The sequence below is a fragment of the Chelonia mydas genome, chromosome 1 (genome assembly GCF_015237465.2).
Source record: "Chelonia mydas isolate rCheMyd1 chromosome 1, rCheMyd1.pri.v2, whole genome shotgun sequence".
Taxonomy (NCBI): domain Eukaryota; kingdom Metazoa; phylum Chordata; order Testudines; family Cheloniidae; genus Chelonia; species Chelonia mydas.
In genome coordinates, this window is record NC_057849.1 from 136,525,087 (window position 1) to 136,550,317 (window position 25,231).

At 43.3% G+C, this 25,231-nt stretch overlaps 1 protein-coding gene across 2 annotated transcripts in view; it reads right to left on the reverse strand.

Moving 5' to 3' along the window:
• The window catches only part of SCML2 (Scm polycomb group protein like 2), a 150,269-nt gene that overhangs the window by 118,201 nt on the left and 6,837 nt on the right, over positions 1-25,231 (reverse strand). The window contains exon 1 of one of the 2 annotated variants that reach the window (XM_037901144.2): positions 7,033-7,167. The exons of the other annotated variant lie outside the window; for it this stretch is intronic. The gene's annotated coding sequence lies outside the window, so the exon portion shown is untranslated. Of the gene's footprint in view, positions 1-7,032; positions 7,168-25,231 lie in introns of those variants that run through there. 2 annotated transcript variants of the gene reach the window in all.

Here is a 25,231-nt window from a genome sequence, read left to right on the forward strand (position 1 = left end):
AGTGCCATCTTACATGGCACCACTCTCTTACCAGAGAGCTTAGCCACTTTGTCCTTGGAAGAGTGAGGTTTGTTCCCCTCTTTGGAACAATGCTTCATGGTGTTTGGAGCAGTATCTGGACTTTGGCTGGCATTGCCTTTCAATTTACCCTTGCCTTGGGGTGCTCATGCTGGTTCCAGTGATGACACTGTCAGTGCCAAAAGTGCCAGCACTGAAGCCAGTACTGAATCTATCAATACCAGCACTGAAGGGGTTGATGGTGTCAGTGTACCGGCTGCTGGTGCCAAATACGATGGTGTTGATTTCTACAGTGTATTCTCTCCTGCCTTTCCATCACTGCTGGACTGTGCTGTCTGCTCATAGAAGAACATACTGAAGAAGACCCTTCCAGTTCTTTGGAGGTGATTATCTCCTCCAGGTCTGAGATGATGCACACACATTGCTTAAGCAGGTTCCGTTTCAGCTGCCCGGCCCTCAATTTGTGAATCCCTGAAGAGGATTTAGAAATTGAACACTTCTTAAGGATCTGACCCTCCCCCAGATAGAACAGGCATCAGCTATGCTCATTGACCAGGGGAATGAGCTCTCGCAGGTCAGGAAGGTTTCAAACCTTGAAGGTTTAGAGTCCGCCATACTGTTTGTCGTGAAGCATCTTGTCCCCCTTCTATTGGGGGTGCTTTTTTTTTTTTGAACATCCAAATTAAAGAAATTAAAGGGATAAGGATGGTGAAGATCCCCACCGAACTAGTTGAGAATAGGCCTTTGAATATCAGAGAAGGCAGTGGGTTGGACATTCGCCAGGTTTTGTCTCACTATCATGGTTAATAAGAAGAAACTGCAAGGGGAGAAATAAATTTCACCCACTCTACCCATTATGCCCTCACTCGGGAGCCCAAGGAGATACAGGGTGCACGTGCATCCCCAGACAATGCTGTTCAAAAAAAAAAACCTGACCTCACACACAAGGCACATACACACCTACAGTCGGATTCATACAGACACATACCCGAAGAAGAAACTAAAGTTAAAAATTAACTTAGTCATGTTACTTTTTATAGGGTGTGTCAGAAATAAAGGAAGTGTCCCTCAACTACGCATCAAAATATACATGCAATATAATTTAACTGAACTATGCCTTGCCAGGACCAGACATCGCCACCCAGTTAAGAAATAAACTCTATCACCCAGCACAGTGGCACACAACCTTTCCAGACTACTGTATCCCTTTCAGAAGTCTGGTTTGTCTTGCATACCCCCAAGTTTCATCTCACTGAAAGAGTACTTGCTTACAAAATCAGACATAAAAATACAAAAGTGTCACAGCACACTATTATTGAAAAATCGCTTACTTTCTCATTTTACCATATAATTCAAAAGTAAATCAATTGGAATATAAATATTGTACTTACTTTTCAGTGTATAGCATATAAATCAGTATAAGCAAGCCATTGTCTGTATGAAATTTTAGTTTGTACTGACTTTGCTACTGCTTTCTGTAGCCTGTTGTAAAACTAGGCAAATATCTAGAAGAGTTAATGTACCCCCTGGAAGTCCTCTGTGTACCCCCAGGGGTACACATGCCCCTTGTTGAGAAGCACTGCCCTAACACACAACAAATATTGTATGTCTTTCTACCACTACATGAAGAGACCATCAGAATATGGCAAATTTTAGCACCTACATGAGAGATCTTAAGAGAAGCCAGCCAATTTCTATTTTTAAAAACTACCAAGCACCATTTTAAGTAACTATTACCAAAACATCTTGGAATTTTAACTAAGATCCTGGAATTTCCTGTTACACTAAACACAAGTCCAACTATAAAATCATCGCAAAGGTGACGAAACCAAAGTCTAAAGTTAAAAAAAAAAAAAAAAAATCAGGTGTTAAAAAAAACAGACCGTTCTCAACTTTAGGGAGCAAAGTTTCTGGGGCACTGTTTTGTATTTTCTTTATTAAGAGAGGATGCATGTGCTCCCTATTTACAAACTGTCCTATCAAGACTAACAGACAACTATACTCACTTTAAAAGAGGCAAAGAGTCCTGTGGCACCTTCTAGATTAACAGACGTATTGGAGCATAAGCTTTCGTGGGTGAATACCCACTTCGTCGGATGCATGATATACTCACTTGCTAAGTTTTAAAGTCCACTTGGTCCTTTACTTGAGCTGGGAGATCCCAGACCTCAAAAGTCTCTTGACCCATTTTCTTTGTGTTTAAGTCTCAGTGAAGCCTACAGCACAGTCCTTTATATTATGATATTGCATGTCTTCATTTCTGGGGTAGACAGCTAGGACATACATTGTGTGCCAATAGATATTTTCCCAAATCTGAATAAATAAAATAGATTTTGAAATTCCTGGGCGCACACACAATAAATAGTACTGTAATTAGAAATGGTTCCCGCACTTCCAGCTCACACACTGAAGTGGCGGTCCACAACCCAATTCCGAAGAAAAAAACATGGAACGTGCTTAATAGAATCTGGGGACCCACATGCAAAGAGCAGGGGCTCTGTGGATTTTTATCCAGCATCTTTCACATCCTCCATTCATAAGGAAGCCTGGGTCACCATCTCTTGAAACAAAAGAACAGGGTTGAGATAAATTCTCAGCACCATTTAAATTCAGGTAGTTGCCTGGATGTTCTTGGTCTTGTATTGGAACCACCACCACCTATCAACAACTCCTTTGAGATTAAGCAGCAACATGGAGCAGTTTGCCATTTATTTTGCTCGGACATTGCACCTGGATCCAGTGAGGGAGTCACCAGCAGTAAAGGACACCTGCCTGCTCAAAGAAGTAATGAGAAAAGTTAAAATATAGATATATTTGGGAAGTCTGATGCTGCTCTTTCACTCAACTTTCCTAAGTGTAATAAACATTTACCATATAACCAGATTTTAAAATAGAAGAATATTCCATACATCAAAGCTTTAGCTAAGCTTTGGGTATCTATTCAGTTTCTTCTTGCAGCTACAATATATCCTTGCACCACTTATAGTATATGCTAGAAAATGAGCAAATGTTTTTGCAGAGTTTAAACAATTACTGCAAAATATTTATTCTTAAACGCACTACTGTATATATATGTATACAGCAAAACAAATTTGCTAGACAGAAGGTATTATTTATAGCAACTAGATAGCAAGAGTGTAAGATTTTGGTAACTGTTAATAAATAGAGGTTAAGATATTACCGTGTAAGGATCTTTCACTGGTAAAAAGACCCCACAAACCCACAGAAGGTTTGGAAAGTTGGGCGGGGGGGCTAAATTTACCGGGTTACACCTTGAGCTCACGAAAGGGTAAAGGTGAGTGCCGTACAGTGTGCGGGTAACAAGAGTACTAGCACTGTCAGCTAATCCTCACAGTGAAATATTAATTTCAAGTATTTTGTTTTAAAGAGTCATATCACTGACTCATATTCAAACAGTGCACCTGAAACTTTATTAAAAGGGCCTTTAGTTTTAAAATCATTTCAATATTCATATTTAGAGGGATAAACTTTGGTGTTACATCACACTCTTCTCCACTGCAGCATGTCTGCATTATTGCAAAGCTTTCATTTAATCAGACGCTGAAAATAAAAAGTTCAGAAAATTTTTCTACTTAGTTTATTTTTTCTTTATTTTTTCTTTACACTAACTCAAGTAAAATCACCCTGACAGTACAGTAAATATTAAGCACTACTCACAAAATTAGCTCTTCTTGTTAATAAATACATAATTTGATTGTACAAATATATTTTCAGAATGCACTGCTAATGCAGAGATAACTCAGTGGTTACTAGGCTACTGGTGGTCTGTGGAGAACTTGCTGGTGGATCAGAGTGTACTGGTTTCCCACATGGTGCTGGCTCTGCTACTTATTTCCTGCTGTTAAACTGCTTTAAAAACATCTAGAAAGACATTAAAGCTTCCCTAACATTACTTTTCCCATGTAAGCGGTTGCTCCAGTTACCACAGTGACTTTAAGTGATTACAAATGGCAGGGTTGTTGTCCGTGAGACAAACTACTAAAATATGGTCTTCTGCAGTTTCCACAGTATGCATCCGATGAAGTGAGCTGTAGCTCACGAAAGCTCATGCTCAAATAAATTGGTTAGTCTCTAAGGTGCCACAAGTCCTCCTTTTCTTTTTGCAAATACAGACTAACACGGCTGTTACTCTGAAACCTACTAAAATATGATCCATCCTATAAAAGAGTTTGAGAAGCTCTAAATTAATTTAAAACTGAAATATTTGACAGGAAAAAAAATACTACAGATCTCATATTCAGTTTGATTATAAGTAAGATTGTACTTAAAATTATTATTGAAGAAATGTTGGCATTTGAGGTGTGTTTTGAAAAGCCATTATCAATCTCTAAAATATAAGGGTTTTCCTCACTTAATCATCAGATTTGTTCGATTAATTTTAGGATTACCAAGAGCTAACAATGAGGTTAAAATAATTTTTAAGATGAATTATTACCTCACCAAAATATTTACGTATCCGGACAAAATATTACTCCTCCTATTTGTTATAATTCCTAGGTTATAAAGCTGTTTAATTATTTTTGCAGTCCTTTATAGCTGATTAATCGGAAAGAGGAGAATTAAATGACTGTGGGAAGAAGAAAGGCATTAACATATTTTAAATTACAATAAGTAACTATTCAGGAAAGAAAAACACATGAAAGTGCTTTTTTATTCCTAAAGTTTAACTGAGCATGAAATTTAGCTTTAATAAAATAAGGTTTCACTTAATTACTATGCCACTGCAATCTGTTCTGCAATTTGCCCCAATGGCTACAGACAGTGGCTGACAGATAAGGATTTATTTTTTATGAAATTTGCAAACGAATATTTCATTCTTTGTCAAAAATCATATACAATACCCCCCAAGAAAGTTATCTCTGAAAAACAAGCCCTTATAAACCCATACTAACTCACTCTGCAATCACTTGTATGTATGGCATAAATTAATTTTAAGCTGAACTTTATGCATGTTTTAACATGGCGTATTTTCCAAGTGTAGTATGAGTGTTCCCCAACCCCTAAAGCTTTATACTCTGCATTCTGCCAATCTGAACAGTGATCTATTGAGTAAATGATCACAGTATGACCCATTTTTGAAAAGCAACAAACACATTAGTAAAGGTGTTTTGATTAGAGGTTTTATTCTTTGTTTTTTGGGCATTTTCGCTATCATTTTAACATTTTCAGGTGAACACAGGTTCAAGAAACACAAATTTTAAAAATTATGAGAGTACTTCATTTCGTGGTCATACAAAATTAGACAGGTTTTCACTGGCTCTAAGGAGTGATATTTGAAAAATAAACATACTGCCATACACATTCAGAAGGGAAAAACATAAAACACAGTTATCTACTGCTCAGGACCATCATGGGTTTTTCTTGAACAGAGAGGCATTGACTAGTCTCTTGCTAACCACACATACAGTAAGCAACAAGGAAACCTTATTCCTACTGCCCGGCACTTCTCTCCGGCTGGAAAAGGAACCCGCCAGCCTGGCTAAGGCTGCGCTACGGCAGGAGCCCGCTCCGTGCAACACTCTCCCCTCCCACCGCCCCATTTCAGGCCAAGCCCTTCCTCAGACAAAACTCCCGTTCACTTTCGCTGGAGCTCTGCCTTACTGACGAGGGTATAAATTCACTAATGAGGGGATGCAAGTGCAGATCTGTTGAACCCGCTCCTCCAATGCGCCCGATCCCATCCGCTCGGGTGAAGCTCCTGCCCTAGATCGAGAGCAGCAGCGGTCCCCGCGAGTGCATTTAGGCGCCGCCGCTGCTAGGAAGGAGGAGAATACACCCCTCCAGCACAGGGAGGTGTGTCCTAGCCACAGCTCCTGTCAAACGCTCACACCCGCACCTTGGCGATCCTGGGGCCCCCGCAACAAACGGGGCTGTGCGCACGGTAGAGAGCAAGCGGCTTGGCTCGGGGAGGAGACGCTCCAGGCATTTCTCAGCGCTGATCCCCTGGCTCAGGGACAGGTAGATGCACAGATAACGGGGCACCAGCCAAGGGAGCAGCAGCGGCTGCTTGGGCACCCTCCCGCTCTGCCCCTGCCGCCCTCAAGCAGGGCTGAGTGCGACGAGCGGTGCCAAGGATGCAGCGCTGCCTTCGCGGCTGCGGCCCCAGGAGCAGGGCTAGGCGGGACAGGGAGCTCCAGCCCCGGGAAAGCCGCGAGCTAGCGGGCGGCCGCTCACTGAACTGGGGGTAGGTAGCGTATCCCCCTCCTCGCGGCTGCTCTTTTACCCCCTTCGCCCCTGGACTTGGGCTGGGAGGGAAGAGGCTGGGATGGACCCTCCGCACCCGCTGGACTTCAGTCCCTCCTCACCAGCCGGCTCTGCAGCTTTTACCCCCCAAGCCTCCGGGCTCAGGCTGGCCAAGGCTGCTCCCGCTTCGCCCAAGCCCTAGGGGGCTGCAGGAGCATGATCCAGGGTGCAGGGGGCGGGAAGAGATCCCCAGCTCCCCTCGAGCCCTGCCCCCAACTGTTCGGGACGATTTACAGACACCCTCTCCCCCCCCAGCGCCCCACATCCCCCTGCCTCCCGTTTTCCCTCTGAGGACCGGGGGGCAATGGGGGGGCGCGCACCGATGCCCTGAGCAAGAAGCGGCAGCAGCAAAGCCCCTGCCCGGGCTGGGGGCATCTACTCCCCGCACAACACACCAGGGACAGACCCCCCGCACACACACACGCGGGGCGCAGCCGGGCCAGCGCCAATACCTGCCCCGAGAAGCGCCGCCGAGCCCGGGAGGGGCAGCGATGGGGGGCAGCGGGGAGAGGCCGGGAGGCGGCTTTGGAGCCCGAGGAGAGAAAAGACCCAGCCCGACCCACCGTCTCCACCGGCGGCCGCTGCAGGCGGCGCAGCCCCACGCGTCCCCCAGCCGCCGCCCCCGCCCAGGAGCCGGGGGAACAAGGGGGCAGCTGCCCCGCTTCTCCACCCCCGTCCCCGGCCAGTTCTGGGGTGAGTCTCTCGCTTCCTCCCCGCCGCCCAGGGCACCGCCAAGCCGCCGCCACTCACCGGGCAGGGGACCGGAGCGGGGGGGAGGAGCCGCCCGCTTCCTCGCGCGCCACCAGCGGCTCGTGGGTCTGTCAAGTAGCGCGCAGCCCCCGCCGCCCGGATTCACGCCGCCGCCGCCGCCATGTTAGTGGGGCGCTCGCGCATGCCCGCCAGCCGCACTGGGGGCTGCCGCCGCCTCCCCACCACCAGAGCCCGCGCGAGGGGGCAGGCGCCCGCCGCAGGCGCTGGGTGCAAGCCCGCCCTCGTCAATGTTTGCTTCAGGCTTTCCTGTCCACACACAGTCAGACTCAGGCCAGCAGAGTCACTCAGGCCCGGGGTCTTAGGAGCCTGCGGGGAGGGTCAGCCCCTGAGTCCCGCAGTGACCGGGGTCTCAGCCCTGTCATTTTGCAGTCTGGACCTCAGTCAAGCAGGGCTGGGAGCCAGCAACTGGAAACCCAGTCTGGAAGGGATGCTCAAGCACAGGCTTGGCCATGCCAAGTCCACAAGCCTGGATCCCACAAACCCAGCTTTCCAGCGCGTCTTATGGCAATGAAACCCCCAGGTCGGGCCCCTGTCAGCTGACAGGCTCCTGGGACTTCAGCTGCAGGGCTATAAAAGGGCAACGTAGCCCTTCAGCTCCAAGCCCAGGCTCTAGGACTCAGTCCAAGACTTGGGTGCCTGAGCAGCGACACTGCAATTTTTAGCCCCAAAGCCTGAGCCTCACAAGCCCAAGCCAGTTGGCCCGGGCTCTGAGGCTCAGTGCTGTGGGTTTTTTAGACCCAAGAAGCATGAGGATGCTAAACCGCCCCCTACAGGTGAGTGTATGTAAATACTGTATACACACATCCCCAAGCGCACACACATCTACCTAGAAGTGTAGAGGCAGACAATTATACTGGTATATAAATAAGCATATATTCATTCTCACACACAATTCTATACCTGCTTTATACATACATATAGTTATACAGAGAGTTCTAGAGGGTGTAAAAATTAGTGTGTAATATGTCACAAACACAAAAACTAGGTTAAAAGACCATTATTATGATTGCAAAGTCAAGCACTCAAAAGTTAGTAAATACCAGAATTAAGGCTTCTTGTTCAACGCAAGTCTTCAATGAAATGATCACATACTATTTTTTCCACAGGACCTTTGCTCATTTAGTGCAAAGGATAGACAGTGCTCACTTAATGAACAGCTATTCAATATTTTGTTTTCTCATTGTTAAACACATGCCTTATTTATTGCACACAACTCAAACCATGTTGTGAAAACAGAATTATTAACCTTCTCATTGACTTTTCTATGATGCTAATCACTATAGTATCTAAATGCTGCACAAACATTAATGAATTTATTTTCAAAATACAATAACACTTAAGATGAGGGAGGATTATTATCCCCATTTTACAGATGGGGAACTGAGGCACAGAGCGTTTAAGATAAAAAGTTTCCACTAATTTTGGGTGTCTAATTTGAGACACAAAGGAGCTGATTTTACAGAGTACTTAACATTATATAGCACTTCATATGTTCAAAGCACAGCTTCTATTGACCTCATTTGCAGCTCTGAGTGATCACTACTTAGGCAAATCAGACCCAGGTCTTAAGTTGGGTACTCAGAAAATAAGAAACACATTTAGTGGAAACCTCTGAAAAGTTTGGGTTTAGTGACTTACCTAGAATCAGCTAGGAACTCTGTGGCACAGGTAAAGATAGACTCCAGTTCAGGGTTTATTCTCAATGGTTGGTAACGGTTAAAACATGCTGATTTGCAGCTACATTTAGCCTTTCTACTACATATTGTGTTTCTTTTTGCTAACCATGAGGATACAATATATCCATACACATTTATTTAGGCAATCATATAGCTTAATTTACATTTATTAAGATTCTTATTTTTTATTATTTTAGAAAATGGTTAATGATACATTTCTTATTTACTGAATGATTAATTTCTTACTTGTCATTTTTATCAAGCTACATGTGGATGGAATTCAAATTAAATTAAAATGCACAAAAACAGTATTTAATTTTTGTATTAAATAAAATTACCTCAAATGTGCTGGAAATGTAAGAAAAAATGTGTATCAAAAAGTTTATCTGAACATGTTTTGCTAACTGATTTATTAAATAAAGGAAGTATTCTCTATATTTAGTATGTTCAACTGAATATTTCTGGTCACTATGTCCTTCAAGATTTTAGAACTAATAGATCTCATCCGCTCACACCTAGTTTTTATTCACAAATTGTAGCGAAAACAAGGTTTCATACATTTTCAAATCCCAATTGGTTTCTCAACTTTGAATGAACTATAGCCATTTAACTGACTAAATGAACTGAATAAAATGAAATGAAGAAATATTACTTCCCGTGCACCTGCAGAAGAGGCTACTGTTGTCAAAAGCTGGGTTAGCACTCCACAAAACCTGGTGCTTTTTCAGGTGCTTTTCCGGTGACTTCCAGTAGTTCAGTGGTTTGACTTTAAATTATTTTAATAAAGTATGTTATTTTCAGGGCTTAACAATGGTTGTCAATTTCAAATTAAATTTTGAAAGGGTTTATTTAAATAACTATTTAGTTTAAATTTAAAATTTTGATTTAAATACATGTAAATATTGTATTAATTTAAAAAACCCAGATTTTTAATCCATCCTGATCCCATTCTCCAGGTTAGTATTAACCATGAGATCATCCTTTCTTCTTCCTACGGTCTCTTGCCTCATTCATGACACTCATTTCTACTTTAGCACCCCTGCTTCATCCGTTGCCACTGACAAGAGTTTCCTTCGTTATACAACCCTGATTCATCCCCAGAGCAAGTCTATCTGTGAACTAAATGAAAAAATAGAAGTCCTATGGAAAAAAATAGTATGTGATCATGTAATTAAAGACTGGGAGTACAAGGGAGTCAACTAAGTTTGTACAAGCAGCCTTACTTCTGGCATATCCTAACTTTTGAGTGTTAGGCTTCATTCCTTCATGTGGCGTCATAGTGAAACCTACATGGTTCATCAACAGGATGACTGGAACTTTTTTTCCCCACTGCACAGACTTCTGCTACTTGAGCCAAGGGACTAACTGATAGCAGTAGTAGGTTTTCGTTCTCTTTGTTGACCAGTGCTAGAGAGGGATGGGTCACTCTACTAGTGGGTTTCCTGGATACTTGCTGACAGCAGAGGAATTGTGAACCTCAGGAAACCCGGGTTCCATTCCAGGCTCTAAAGGAGAGTGTGCTCTAATGGGCACAGATCTTCCTACTTGTTCCCCTCCAAGCTTTACCCTTTCTGTCCCATCCCAGTCCTGTCTCTTCCTCATCTTTGACTCACTGTCCCAGTCCCATTCTTATTGCATGCCCAGTCCCAATCTCCACGCCTAAGGCTTCTCATCTCAGCCCCAATCTCTTTGCCCAGCCAGTTCTAGTTTCCCACTCCAGGCTTCCCATCTGAGTGGATCTCTTTTGCCCATTCCCAGTTGAGTCTTCTTGCCGAGCCAGTCTCAGTTCAACCATCCCACCCCCACTCATCATCCACTGGCTCCTTGCCCAGCTAGTCCCAGCTCCCAAACACACAATCCTTGTCTCTAGTCTCCTTGTATAGCCAACCCAGTTCCTCCCTCCCAGCACCTACACCAGTCTTTCTCTTCCCTGTTCTGCCTGTGCACGCACACACACACACACTCTCTCTCTCTCTTTCTCTCTCTCTCTCTCCCTCCCCCAGTCCAGGTGTCCTTGCCCAATCAATCTCACCCTCTCCCCCATTCCTCAGCTCCCAGTCTTGTTGGCCACTCAGTCACAGATTACTCTTTCCCACAGCTTCCAGTCCCCTTTCCCACCAAGTCTCACCCTCCTCTTCTCTAACTCCCAATCACACTTTCTCTCTTCTTCCCTCTCTTTTCCAGACCCAGTCTCATCAGTCTCTTTGTCCCAATATACTTCTACCATCTCCCCATCTCCCCCTTCTGGGTTTTATCTCTTCTGCATTAAAGTCAAACAGCTTCCTCCTTCACCTTGCCTGGGGCCAGCAGGGGGGGTCATTCAGAACACAGGAGAGACAGTTTCCCTGTTCTTAGTTCAAGTGCCTGGCCTTACCTGAGTCCAGAGCGGCTAGGATGGAGTATAGTCAGTATGCACAGAATCTTCATAGAATTTAGCAGTTAAACTCTAAGGTGTGACTACTGAGCATGGGCACACTGATTTTTTCACAAATTTATAACCTGACTAAATTTCAATGGATTTTCTTAGGAACAGGGAAAGGTACATACCTAACACAAAGGCTACCTTGGTGCCAAACTGTAAATCTCTGTTCCAAAATATGGAAATGCTAGAGCTTTTCAAGAAAAGGTCACCAACATTTTTTAAACATTGCAAAATGCATTTTCCCCTAGCCTTGTTCTCAGAAATGACTGAACCATTTTGGAAAAAAACTTTTCAAAAAATTCCACCCAAGGTAGACACCCAGCATGGAAAATTTCAGTTCAGACAGTTAAAGTGTGTCAGAGTTGTAGAAAACTGAAAACAGTCTTATAATGTGAAGTGTCAGACAACCTTAATAACAGGTAAAGCTACCAGCCCCATCTATAATATATAAAGTATTTGAATGTCTGACGTAGATATATAAATCTGAATGTGAGACTGTTCATATACACTTTTACATACCAGAATGTCAGCCTATGCATTATTGCTATCTGTAAATTATCTGTACAGCTTTCTGTATGAATGAAATAAGTATAAATGTGTGTGGGTATGGTATCAAGTTTTAAGATCTATAGTAATAGCTGTATACACATATAACCACCACATTATACATATACATATGGTCACAATCATATAATACATATTATAATCTACAAACAGGACTGTCAGATATATAATAGATGTATATAAATAGATATACAATTCCATATTATATAATCGATACTGGGTAAAATATTCTAAAATGCCTACATGACTTGGGAGCTTAAGTGTCATTTTCAAAAGTGATTTAGGCATTTAAGATGGAACCTAGGTTCCTATGTCCATTAGGGTCAGATCCAAAGTCCCTAGGCATTTTTGAAATTGTATACACTTAGATGGACATATGAATATAACACAGTAGAGCTACATACATTATAAGTTATTAATAGTAGTTTGGTGCATTAGATACTTCACAAGAAACAGAGAAAATGGGCTCCTGCCCCATAATGTAAACATGTTCACTTTGTAGACAATGCTGAGGAAGCAAGTGGAATAAAAAATATGCAGCTCCAAATGAGCAAGAAAATTTACAATAGAAGGATGGAATTACTGCATATATACCTAAATACACAATATTATATATAACAATAATAGTAATTATATATTGACAGGTTTCAGAGTAAAAGCCGTGTTAGTCTGTATTCGCAAAAAGAAAAGGAGTATTTGTGGCACCTTAGAGACTAACCAATTTATTTGAGCATGAGCTTTCGTGAGCTACAGCTCACTTCATCGGATGCATACTGTGGAAACTGCAGAAGACATTATATACACAGAGACCATGAAACAATACCTCCTCCCACCCCACTCTCCTGCTGCTAATAGCTTATCTAAAGTGATCATCAAGTTGGGCCATTTCCAGCACAAATCCAGGTTTTCTCACCCTCCGCGCCCCCACACACAAACTCACTCTCCTGCTGGTAATAGCCCATCCAAAGTGACCACTCTCTTTACAATGTGCATGATAATCAAGGTGGGCCATTTCCAGCACAAATCCAGGTTTTCTCACCCCCCCACCCCCCTCCAAAAACCACACACACAAACTCACTCTCCTGCTGGTAATAGCTTATCCAAAGTGACCATCCTCCCTACAATGTGCATGATAATCAAGGTGGGCCATTTCCAGCACAGATCCAGGTTTTCTCACCCCCCCATCCCTATACACACACAAACTCACTCTCCTGCTGGTAATAGCTCATCCAAAGTGACCACTCTCCCTACAATGTGCATGATAATCAAGGTGGGCCATTTCCAGCACAAATCCAGGTTTTGTCACACACCCTCCCACACACAAACTCACTCTCCTGCTGGCAATAGCTCATCCAAACTGACCACTCTCCTTACAATGTGCATGATAATCAAGGTGGGCCATTTCCAGCATAAATCCAAGTTTAACCAGAACGTCTGAGCACACAGCCATTTTTAAATGCACTATTAGCTAAATACAAATAGAATGATGATTAATTTGATACAATACTTTTGCTTTTCAACTATAATCAAAGGAAAAATGTAGATAAGCATTATTATTTCCATTTTACAGATAGATACAGAGACTTGGCTAAAGTCCCACAGCATGTCACTGAGAGAGCTGGGAATAAAAACCACGTTTCCTGATGCACACCTCATACTGATTCCACAGTTATTTGTAGGATTTGAAAAATCCATTTATCCTGGGTGAGTACAGGATCTACACTATTAGTTTCTGCAGATCTTTGAGTTTGCTTTAAAAAAAAAGGTTTTAGCTCTAGTGCTTGCAGAGAAAATCTTCAAATATAAACTGATACAGTGTTATGTACTAACAGTTCTTGCTGCTGCTCATACCTTTCCCAAACAGATTAAAATTAACAAGACTGGCCAGTTTTAAAATATTGCTATTCAGAACCCTGGGGGCAGCTACGAAATGGATAATAATCAGCAGAGAAGAGAAGACAAAAAATAAAGTTTAGCAAGGAAACATAGCATACGTCAGGCAAGATGATCAAGAGCTGAAATTGAAAAAGCTCCTTTTCCCCCTCTAGCAGCCAAATGGGGCCAGAGGGCCTTCAAATGCAGCATTCACTCAATAGCTAGAGTCTGATGCAAAAGAAGGAGCCTCCTAGCAGCATCCCTAGGAAAGCACTGAGAAAGAATCCCACATCCTTCCATTTTCCAACAGCTGCAGGTGGGTGGCGAGCTTGTCACTAGGACATTGCCCAGAGAGTTTTCTTGTGGACAACCTACTCATCTTTTGTATCAGTCTATGGCTAGTGAATTTAGTCCTCTAGTTAGGAGTTGTCTGGTACATTTTGCAGTTGCTGGCTATTACATACACACACGCATAATATGTTATATATTGCCTCACACATTGTAGGGAGACTCCCTCACTTTAGATTTGTTTTACACTACAAAGTTAAAAGTCAAAAGTCAACATCAAGCCTCTGAATTAATTAAGTTGGTCGTGTGTTTCCACACCACACTCATTGTCTCGGTGGAATGCATCCTCACTAGCAGTCCCTGGATCGATGCACAGAGCAGTGCACTGCGGGTCGCTATCCCACAGTGCAACTAGCCACAGGTGTTTTGGGAAGGGCTTGTAATGCTTCATGGGACCAAAACATTGTCACAGGTGGTAATGGGAACATGGCTTTGGCCTCCCATGATGCACTTTCCTTCCTCCCTCCCTCCCCTGATATAAACGGCAAACAACCCATGTTTTTTCATGCCTTTTTTTTGAAAGCCTGACTTAGCCGCACCCAAGAAGCGTGGACCCTGCTCAGCTGTGCACTCCTGTTGTGAGCATTACAAACATCTCACGCCTTATCCTGCAGTATTTCCAGAGCCGAGACAGGAGCTGCTATGTGGAACATTGCGATGTCATGCAATCAGCCCTTCTGCAAGCCATAGAAGGAAACAATTCCTGGTTGCTGCTGGCAGTTGTACATCAGCTGAACACAGTGGAGCACCTTTTTTGGCCCCAGGAAACAAGCAGTAACTGGTGGGACCGCATCATTATGCGGATATGAGATGATGAGCAGTGGCTGCAGAACTTTCAAATGCAGAAGGCCTCTTTCCAGGAACTTTGTGAAGAGCTTTCCCCTGCCCTGAGAGCTGCTCTGACAGTGGAGAAGCGAGTGGAGACTGCTCTTTGGAAGCTTGCAATTCCAGACTGTTACTGGTCAGTGGGGAATCAATTCAGAGTAGGTAAATCCACCATGAAAGCTGTTGTGATGCAAGTGTGCAGGGCCATTAATTGACTTTTGCTAAGAAGAGTAGTGACTCTTGGCAATGTGCAGGCAATAATGGATGGTTTTGCCACAATGGAGGTCGCTAACTGTGGTGGAGTGGTAGATGGAACACATATCCCTATCTTGGCCCCAGACCACCTGGCCAAAGAGTACATAAACTGAGAGTTATTGCTCAGTGGTGTTGCAAGTGCTGGTGGATCACAGGGGGCTTTTCACTGACATCAACGTGGGATGATCAGGAAAGGTGCATGACACACACATCTTTAGGAACACAGGTCTGTTCAGAAAGCTGTGAGAAGGGACTTTCTTTCCAAACTGCAAAATAACCATTGATGAAATTGAAATCCCCTTGCTCCTATGGCTCATGAAGCTGTATACCGGTCACCTGGACAGCAGTAAGGAGCAATTCAACAACATGCTGAGCAATGGAGAATGGTGGTGGAATGTGCCTTTGAATGTTCAAAGGGTCACTGGCACAGTTTGCTTGCTAGGTTAGACCTCAGTGAAAGCAATATCCCCATTGTTATTGGTACCAACTGTACGTTCCATAATATCTGTGAAGCAAAGGGAGAAAAGTTTCCACTAGGGTATGGTTTGGAGGCAAATAGGTTGGCAGCTAATTTTGAGCAGCCAGATACCAGAGCAAGAAGAAGAGCCCAGCAAGGAGCTCTGCACCTCTGGGAAGCTTTGAAAACCTGTGTCAGTAATGAGCCACAGTAATGTGCGCTGCTTATCTGCATTGTGCCTTCCCATAGCATTCCCTCAATTGCATCAGTTTCCCTGTACCTCCCTTCCTCCACTCAAACTCCGCTGCTTGGAATAAAGAAAGCATGAAACATTTACTTTTATTATGCACACACAAAAACTGAAACAAAAATAAGTTAACCTTGGGCAAATAGGCTCATAAAATTGGGAGGGAAGAAACAAGGTCAGCTTGTTTTCGAAAGCATAGTACTCTTGACCATCAAAGACCTTGGAATGGGCACCTTCTGTTCTTTGTACCTTCCACCGGTGTTGAGTGGAAGAGATACTGAACTACCCACCACACACACAGCTCATGGAACTTTTGGAGGAGGGGGATTGTGAACAGGGCAATGTTTGCAGGAAGTTCTGCAGTGGCTGCAGAGGAAGTCTAGCCTCAAGCTGCTTTTCTTGCAGCTCAACCAGATGCCTCAACATGTCCGATTGGTCCTTCATTATCCACAGGATCTCCTTTTGCACTGCACACTCCTGCTCCCGGGATGCTCTCCATATCTGTAGCGCAGTGAGACTCACTGGCACAGTGCCTCCTGCTGATTGCCCTGGGAATTAGCTTGCTTCCAGTCCAGAGCGCCCTCTGCTAGCCATTGGCTCACCTGCCTCAGGCCCCCCGTGTCCCTCATGGACCCCAGTGCCCCTTACCCTTGGGGTTTTGCCCTGACAGGATCCCCACTCTCTGGGTCTCCCCTCCCAGGGGAACCCCCAACCCTGTAAGCCCACCTCACTTCAGTGGCGACTGCCAGTCATCATCTAGCCCCTGTTCACTGAGGCAGACAGAAGTGTAATGGGCATTCATCAATGGCAAGGGGGGGTTTTGGACTGACTGCCTTTCCCTGCAGCCCAGTACCTCTCTAGGCCTTCTTGCCAAGCTGCAGCCTGGGAGGTCGCCAGGCCTGAGCTCCCCAGCTCAGCCTGCCCCTTCCCCAACACTGCTCTGTCCATGGTACCCTTTGCTCCTTCAGGCAGCTAGGTCCATCTCTCTCCAAAGATGGAAAGAGACTAACCCAGCTCCTGGCTCACAGCCCTTTTATAGGGCCAGCTGTCTTCTAACTGGGCATGGCCCCAGCTGTGGCTGCCTTCCCAATCAGCCTACCTTTTCTGTTGGTTGGCTCTCAGCCGCAGCCCTCTCCAAGGGCTGGTGTTAACCCTTTCTGGGCAGGAGCAGGGTAACTACCCTGCTACAACATCCAAGTTCAGTTTCTCGGAGAGTGAAATCCTCCGTGCTCTGAGCTCTGTCTCAGCTGTCCCAGAGGCATTCATTATCTCACTGAACAGGTCATCCCACGTGTTATTTTTCTGCCTTCTAATCTGTAAAAGCCTCTCTTCTGGTGTGGAGGATGTATCAAAGGACAAGCTTTGCACTGTAAGGCATGCAAAGCACAAGGCAACCACTGTCAGTGCATACATAGTTTCTGGTGCAAAGTTGCTATTTAAAAAAAAAAATCCCCTTATTACACTGCACTGCAAGCCAGAACATAATCAGAATCCCTAGCTATTCAATGCGTCTGTTTGCTGTTCCAGCCATTGGCCCAGGGCATGGGTGACAGGCCTTGTGCTGCAATTTGTGGCAAACCCGCATTGGGAGCACAGGCGGGCAGTTGGACAATGCCCCCTCCCCCTAGCAACATTGATGTTGCTTGAGAACTGGGACCAGCATTAAGATTCCCCAATTGCTATCTTTTCCCAAGGTGACTTCGCGAGGGGGTTGGGAGGGAAGACACATCCTCCCTTAATGCTGCTCATAGTAAATGCCAAACCATGCCAACCAAAACAATGTCATTTTAGGGAAAGCATGGTTGAGGGACCCGGAATTCAGTGTGGGAGGGTTGGTGGATCACATGCTCTATTGTTTGCGGTACAAGCACTTGTATAATGAGAACTTCCCCCATTTCCCCTAGATGACCCTATGTGATATCACTCTCCTGAGGATAACAGAGGCAGAAAGGGAGCAGATGCTGCGAGGGTCTAGGTTTAGACCTGGTCTTTATGTTGCTATGCTGTGTGCCACAATGATGCTAGCAGAGTTAATACTGGAATGGCATGGGAAAGTATCCTACTGTCATGGAGGAAATAAGGATTGCAGAGTTTCCTAGAGATCTCCATGGAAGATTCCTGGGCAATCCCTGTTCACATACAGTCTTTTTTGGGGAGCACCCTCTGTATGCACTGACAATGTATAGCTAGAGCAGTCACCAGGAAACAGACACCCACTGTACCTCATTTTTTGTTCAGATTAAACATAAAATATAATAGCATGTAACCCCTACACAGTTTGACTGGAAATGTATACTCAGAGGTGCCTTCTCCAGCACCACACTCGGGCACCACTCTGTCCTGCAACCGGCTGGGCTCTGGGTTAAAAAAAATTGCTCCTGGCTGTTGGGAGAAAGGATCCACCACTTGCCTGTCTCCCATTCTCCTCCTCCTCCTCATTCAGAATGTCCTCCTCACGGTTGCCTGAGGTGGCCTGGCACTCAGACTCCTGGGACATATTTATGCGGCATTTGGAGGCAGTGGTGGCGTTGCGACCGAGAATTGCATGCAACTCATGGTAAAAGCTCATGTCTGGGGGGCAGAACCAGAACACCTGTTTGCCTCCCTTGTCTTCTGGTACACTTGCCAAAGTTTTTATTTTCACACAGCACAGTGGCGTGTCCCTGGTGTAGCCCTTCTCCCCCATACCTGCGCGATCTTTGCGTAGATGGCAGCATTTCTTCAGCTGGATCGGAGTTGTGCCTGTGCAAACGCTTCTCCCCAAACAGCAATAAAGTCAAGCACCTCCTGTGTACTCCATGCTGGAGCACATTGGGGTGTTGAGTCTTTATGATCAGCTGGGTTAGCGAACCCTCCATGCTGATCAAACAGGAAACGGGAATTCAAAAGTTCCCGGGACTTTACCTGTGGAGGACGGTTTCCAGTCAAACTAGGCTACTGTGCAGCAGATCTGAAAAAAAGTTCTCCAGAGCAGTCACAGCAGAGCATTGTGGGACACCTCTGGGAGGCCAATTCAGTCAAATTACACAATGCTGCATCTGCTCTACCTCTGTGTCGACACATGAGCATCGAATTAAGCACTACCCCTCTCGCAACAGTGGAGTACAGAAGTTGACATTACAGCAATTTAGGTCAGCGGAAGGGACCTGGTAGTGCAGATGCATACATTATTAGGTCGACTTAAAGCTGCTTACGTCGACCTAAGTTTGTAATGTAGACCAGGCCTCAGATGTCCTCCAAGTCCCAAATGTGTGACACTGATTCATGTTTTTAATAAACCCTTTTTCTCTTGTGCTTTTTATTTTTTGCCTGTTTGCAGGAAACCCACCTCCTGCTTCATGAGTTTAAGATGTGCAGATTAAAAGAATAGGAATAATTAGCTGGCAACTGTAAATAACAATTATATTTGGAAAACAAACATTAATTGTTGCATTCATCACGTAAGTTACAGTATACATGTAACTTGTTCTTATCTATATACACACTAATTACATTAGAAGAAAACAGGTCAAATTCTGCTCTGATTTACATGGATGTAAACCTGAAAGAAGTCAACTGCTTTAAATGACGTGTTCCAGATCTATACCACTGTAAGTGAGATCACAATTTCCCTCAACATGCATTGTTTTACTACGTTAGACAGACATAACTTGGGGGACAGGGGAAGAAACTGTTTTCAGAGGAATCCTGGCTTGAGCTATAAGTAATTTTTTTGCCATTAGAAAGGTGCTGATTGCAACTTATTAGCCAAAACGGCTACACAGGGAATCAAATAAAACAAATCTAGTTGTATGGTGTAAATGCCTTCCATGTGTTGCAGAACAAAGGGAAAAGGATATTTGCTTTTAAAATAGCAGATAAAATTGGAGTTATATCAAGTTTTCTATAATCTCAGTTTAATATTGTCACATTTGTGAGGTAAATAACGTACATGAATAGAATGTGAGATGACAGGTTTATGTAGAATGGATATAAAAACAGAGTTTGTAATGAATAAGGGTACGAAACACAGGAATGGTGGCAAGAAACAAAAACTTTATTTCCTGACCATAGTCATGTGATCTAGATGAGGTTTCCAAAAACAGATACCCCATTATGGAACACAGATAAGTGTTCACTATTGCATTGAACATTTTAACAATGCACATTGGCCCAAATTCTGCTCTCCCTTACAGTAGTATAAATCTGGAGTAACTCATTGCATTCAGTGGAGTTACTCCAGATTTTTACCCATGAAAAATCTGGAGTAACGGAGTAAATTAAAGCAAAATTTAGTCCACCTTCTGTTTGTATAACTAATTTCCTTTGTGTATAGATCAGGATCTTATGTGGAAATTGTAACCTTTACATTATAAATATGGCAATCACTTTTGTTTATTTTCCAAATATAATTGTAATTAATGTTGTCCGAGTTCTTTACAGTTACTCCAGATTTACACTCAAGTAAACAAGAACTAAATTTGTCCCCTTTTCTCTTAACATAATTAGTCCCCAGCGATTATGCTTGCATCTTCTCGTTAAAGAAGGATCAACCACAACTTTAACATAGTGTCAATAAAAACAAATAACTAATGAAACCCATCAAAAATTACTGTCTCTGAAATTCAGTGCTTTCTGATCACACAGCCACTTCTTGTTCTCAAACAGTTCCTTCTGCAGTGGTTTAATCCACTCCAGCAGCTGAATAATTAACTTGTGTCCAGTCAGTAACCTGCATTCTGGAGGTCCTCAAAATGAGAGAGCGGGCATCCTTGTCTTGAAGGCTGCTTTACATTACACCGACTGCCAGCATTCCTTGTGGGGTGTTCTGACAGGTAGGCAAGGCCAGGATGTAGGGATAACCTGACTATACACCCTCCACTGAAAGCAGGGCAGTGTAGGAGTTACTATAGCAGCATCCCATCACCCGAGTTTTTACCTGCCTACAGATATCGTATAAGGCTGTTTTCACCAAGTGTCCGACTGCTTTGCATTAGGAGGCCAGAGCAAGGCTGACAGTGCATAAAAGGATTGGGACTTACTATTGTATTCCACAATTCTATGTGGCAGAATTTGTTACAGAATTCACCTGGGTGGAAGAATGATGGCCCAGAATCATAAGAGCGGCCATACTGGGTCAGACCAAAGGTTCATCTAGCCCAGATTCCTGTCTTCTGACAGTGGCCAACCCCAGGTGCCCCAGAGGGAATGAACCGAACAGGTAATCAAGTGATCCATCCCCTGTTGCCCATTCCCAGCTTCTGGCAAACAGGGGCTAGGGACACCATCTTGCCCATCCTGGCTAATAGCCACTGAGGGACCTGTCCTCCATCAACTTCAGTTTTGTTTTGTTTTTTAAACCCTGTTATAGCCGTGAGCTTCACAACATCCTCTGGCAAGGAGTTCCACAGGTTGACTGTGCCTTGTGAGAAAATATACTTCCTTTTGTTTGTAGCCTGCTGCCTATTAATTTCATTTGCTGAGTCCTAGTTCTTATGTTATGAGAAGGAGTAAATAACACTTCCTTATTTACTTTCTCCACACCAGTCATGATTTTATAGACCTCTATCATATCCCCCCTTGTCAGCTTGGAAAAGATATGACTAAGTCCCAGTCTTATTAATCTCTCCTCATATGGCAGCCATCCCATACCCCTAATCATTTTTATTGCTCTTTTCTGAATCTTTTCCAATTCCAATGTATCTTTTTTGAGATGGGGCGACCACATCTGTACGCAATATTCAGGATGTGGACATACCATGGATTTATATACAGGCACTATGATAGAGTTAGTTTTATTATCTATCCATTCCTAACATTGTTTGCTTTTTTGACTGTCGTTGCATATTGAGTGGATGTTTTCAGAGAACTATCCACAATGATTCCAAAAAATCTCTTTTGAGTAGTAACAAGCTAGTTTATATGTATATAAATTTTTTTTTATCATTTTGCATGTATAGTTGGGATTATGGTTTTCCAATGTGCATTATTTTCCATCTATCAACATTGAATTTCATCTGCCATTTTGTTGCCCAGTCACCCAGTTTTGAGAGATCCTTTTGAAGTGCTTTGCAGTCTCCCTGGGACTTCAGTATCTTGAGTAGTTTTGTATCTGCAAATTTTGCCACCTCACTGTTTTCCCCCTTTTCCAGATCATTTATGAATATGTTGACTAGGACTGGTCCCAGTACAGAACCCTGGGGGACACTACTATTTACCGCTCTCCATTCTGAAAATTGACTATTTATTCCTACCCTTTGTTTCCTATCTTTCAAACAGTTACCAGTCCCTTAGAGGACCTTCCCTCTTATCCCATGGCAGCTTTCTTTGCTTGAGAGCCTTTGGTGAGGAACTTGTCAAACACTTTCAGAAAATCTTAGTACACTATCCTCTGGATTTCCCTTGTCCACATGGTTGTTGACCCCCTCGAAGAATGCTAGTAGATTGGTGAGGCATGATTTCCCTTTACAAAAACTATGTTGACTTTTCCCTAACAAATTATGTTCATCTATGCGTCTGACAATTTTGTTCTTTACCACAGTTTCAACCAATTTGCCTGGTACTGCAATCAGGCTTACCGGCTTGTAATTGCTAGGATCACCTCTGGAGCCCTTTTTAAAAATTGGCTTCACATTAGCTATCCTCCAGTCATCTGGTACAGAAGCTCATTTACATGATAGGTTACGGATTACAGTTAGTTGTGCAATTTCACATTTGAGCTCCTTCAGAACTCTTGGGTGAATACCATCTGGTCCTGGTGACTTATTACTGTTTACTTTATCAATTTGTTCCAAAACCTCCTCTAATGACACCTCAATCCTCAGATTTGTCACCTAAAAAGAACAGCTCAGGTTTGGGAATCTCCCTCATATCCTGAGACGTGAAGACCGATGCAAAGAATTCATGTAGTTTCTCCACAATGGCCTTATCGTCCTAGAGTGCTCCTTTAGCATCTCCATCGTCCAGTGGCCCCACTGATTGTTTAGCAGGCTTCCTGCTTCTGATGTACTTAATTTTTTTTGCCATTACTTTGAGTCTTCGGCTAACTGTACTTCAAATTCTTTAGCCTTCCTAATTATATTTCTACACTTAATTTGCCAGAGCTTATGATCCTTTTTATTTTTCTCACTAGGATTTAACTTCCACTTTTTAAAGGATGCCTTTTTGCCTCTCACTGCTTCTTTTACTTTGTTGTTTAGCCATGGCAGAATTTTTTTGTTCCTCTTACTATGTTTTTTAATTTGGGGTACACATTTAAAGTTGAGCCTCTATTATGGTGTCTTTAAAAAAATTTCCTAAGCAGCTTGCAGGGATTTCACTTTTTGCACTGTACCTTTTAATTTCTGTTTAACTTCCTTATTTTTGTGTAGTCCCCCTTTCTAAAATTAAATCTGAATGTTTCTTTTTTAAAAAATTAAGCTTTCAGCTGTTCTAGTTATAGAGAGGCCATGAAAAAGTGAAGGATTGTAAGCCAGAGCCATGTTGTCTTGCTGAGCTGGCAGAGAGCCCAAAACAATTTTTAAGAGGTATGAGCCCAAAACAATTTTTAAGAGGTATGAACTGCCCCATTCATGGCCCTGTGGGCTTCATGATTCCACAGCCTCAAAATTTAGCATTTCTGCCATGGAATTTGCCATATGCTGCAGGCATCTCCTTGCCTTGCTGGGACCTGCCTAGCTGCCCCTTGTGGGGAAAGCTGCAGAGCAGGAGGACAGTAATTAGATTACTGTGCATGACCTACAGTTCCATGGTGCAAGGCAGCATAGGTGGTCGTTTGGGAGCCAAAGCTGGAGTTCGGCTTCCAGCCAGGGACTGGGTAAGTGTACGAAGTAGAGACTGGCCATCTGGTCTGACTGTAGAACACTGCAGCAGCCGTGGCCTGGCAAGCTAAGAAAATGAGCTGTTAAAGTTGGCTAAAGGTTCCCCACTTTCCTTCTCAGGAGGTTCTGAGCTGAGCCCCCTAGACAGCCTTGCAACCACTGCAGCCCATGCTGCTAAGCCCCCAGAGAACATAACAAAAGTGTCAAACAATCATTGCTGAAAATAGGCATCAAGGTATTTTACATCAATAATTAGTTTTCACTATAAGCTACAGTTGTTTGTGTGTTTGAGGATGAGAATGGTGGGTATTTAGAATAAATTAACCTTCCTGGAGAATTTAGGAGTTTTTGCTGCATAATTTGGTCCCAGTGCATTGTGGAGTAGATGGGACCCTTCTTATATATATATATCTATCTATCTTAAATTGAGTCTTTAACGTTTGAAATAAGAAAAGCAAAATACCCTATTCCTTCCTAGCTGCAGCTTTAAAATGGAGGATGAAGAGGGGATCTGACCGGTCATCTTTGAACTCAGGATTTCATAATTTAGCTTAGAAAAAGATATCCAATACCTCTTTTTAAGTGTGCCCAATTTTGCTTGCTTAAATGGGTGTCTAGTAGAAGCAAGTTCCAGAGATGCAGGTCTGCTTTTGCAATTACCCTGCCTCTGGGTCCTACAAGCATCAGCCTGGGGATATTGAATTCTAGCACTCTGAATGAACACAGGTTCTAGAAAAAGAGGCAATGTTTACTGTAATCTGGACCTACTCCATTTGAGGCCTTTTATATAATGACCAGAAGACTGAATTTCAACCAGTCAATTGGCAGCAGGTGCAGAGAGTAGCCCGTCCTACTCAGAAGGCAGTCAGCTGTATTTTGAACTAGCCAATGCTCCTAAGTGGTTTTCACAGATAGTCCCTTACAATCGTCCATCTGAGGATTATAGAGCTGTGAAGAACTGAGTGAAATCTACATCTGAAATTAACAGTAAATAAAAAAATAAATAGTTTAGGCTCTTTGCAGTCACTATGCATGTTTAATTCAGACCAGTTTAGAATGATGTGCTACATTTTAGTTTTGTACTAGATTTTATAATATAAATGCTGATGGGGAAAGAAATCTCATGTTTAATGTACTCCACAGGAAAATATGCTAATATGCTACTGTTAACACACATACTATTTTTAGAGTAGTTTGGAGAAAAACAAGTTCTTAATGCTAATTTTCTGTCACTATTATGATACCAACAGAAAACTTTAGATATGGTGTTTACAGCTGCTGCCATTGAAAATTCACATTTATCACAATTAAGTCCTCTTCTAAGGATAAAACAATACTGTGGCATCTTATACAACTGAGAGGTAAATCTTGGCAAATACTGACTTTAAAATGACAAGTTAAAGAATGACACTGAAACACAAGGGGCCATATCCTGGTCTCAATAACAGTGGTGTAAATCAAGGGTAACTCCACTGAAATAATTGGAAATACATTGGTGTAAATTCAGTAGCATAGAGAAAAGTAGTATTAAAAATATGGGGGACTGAGTCCCTTCTCACTTCTGCTGGCTTCACATTCCATTGACCCTTAGTGGAGTCACTCATGCTTTACACCAGTGTAAGTGAAGGGAGAATCAGGCCGCTAAGCTATTACCGGATAAGTACTGTTTATTCAACATCAGAGCGAAAGATGAAATAGGTCAGCCAAAAT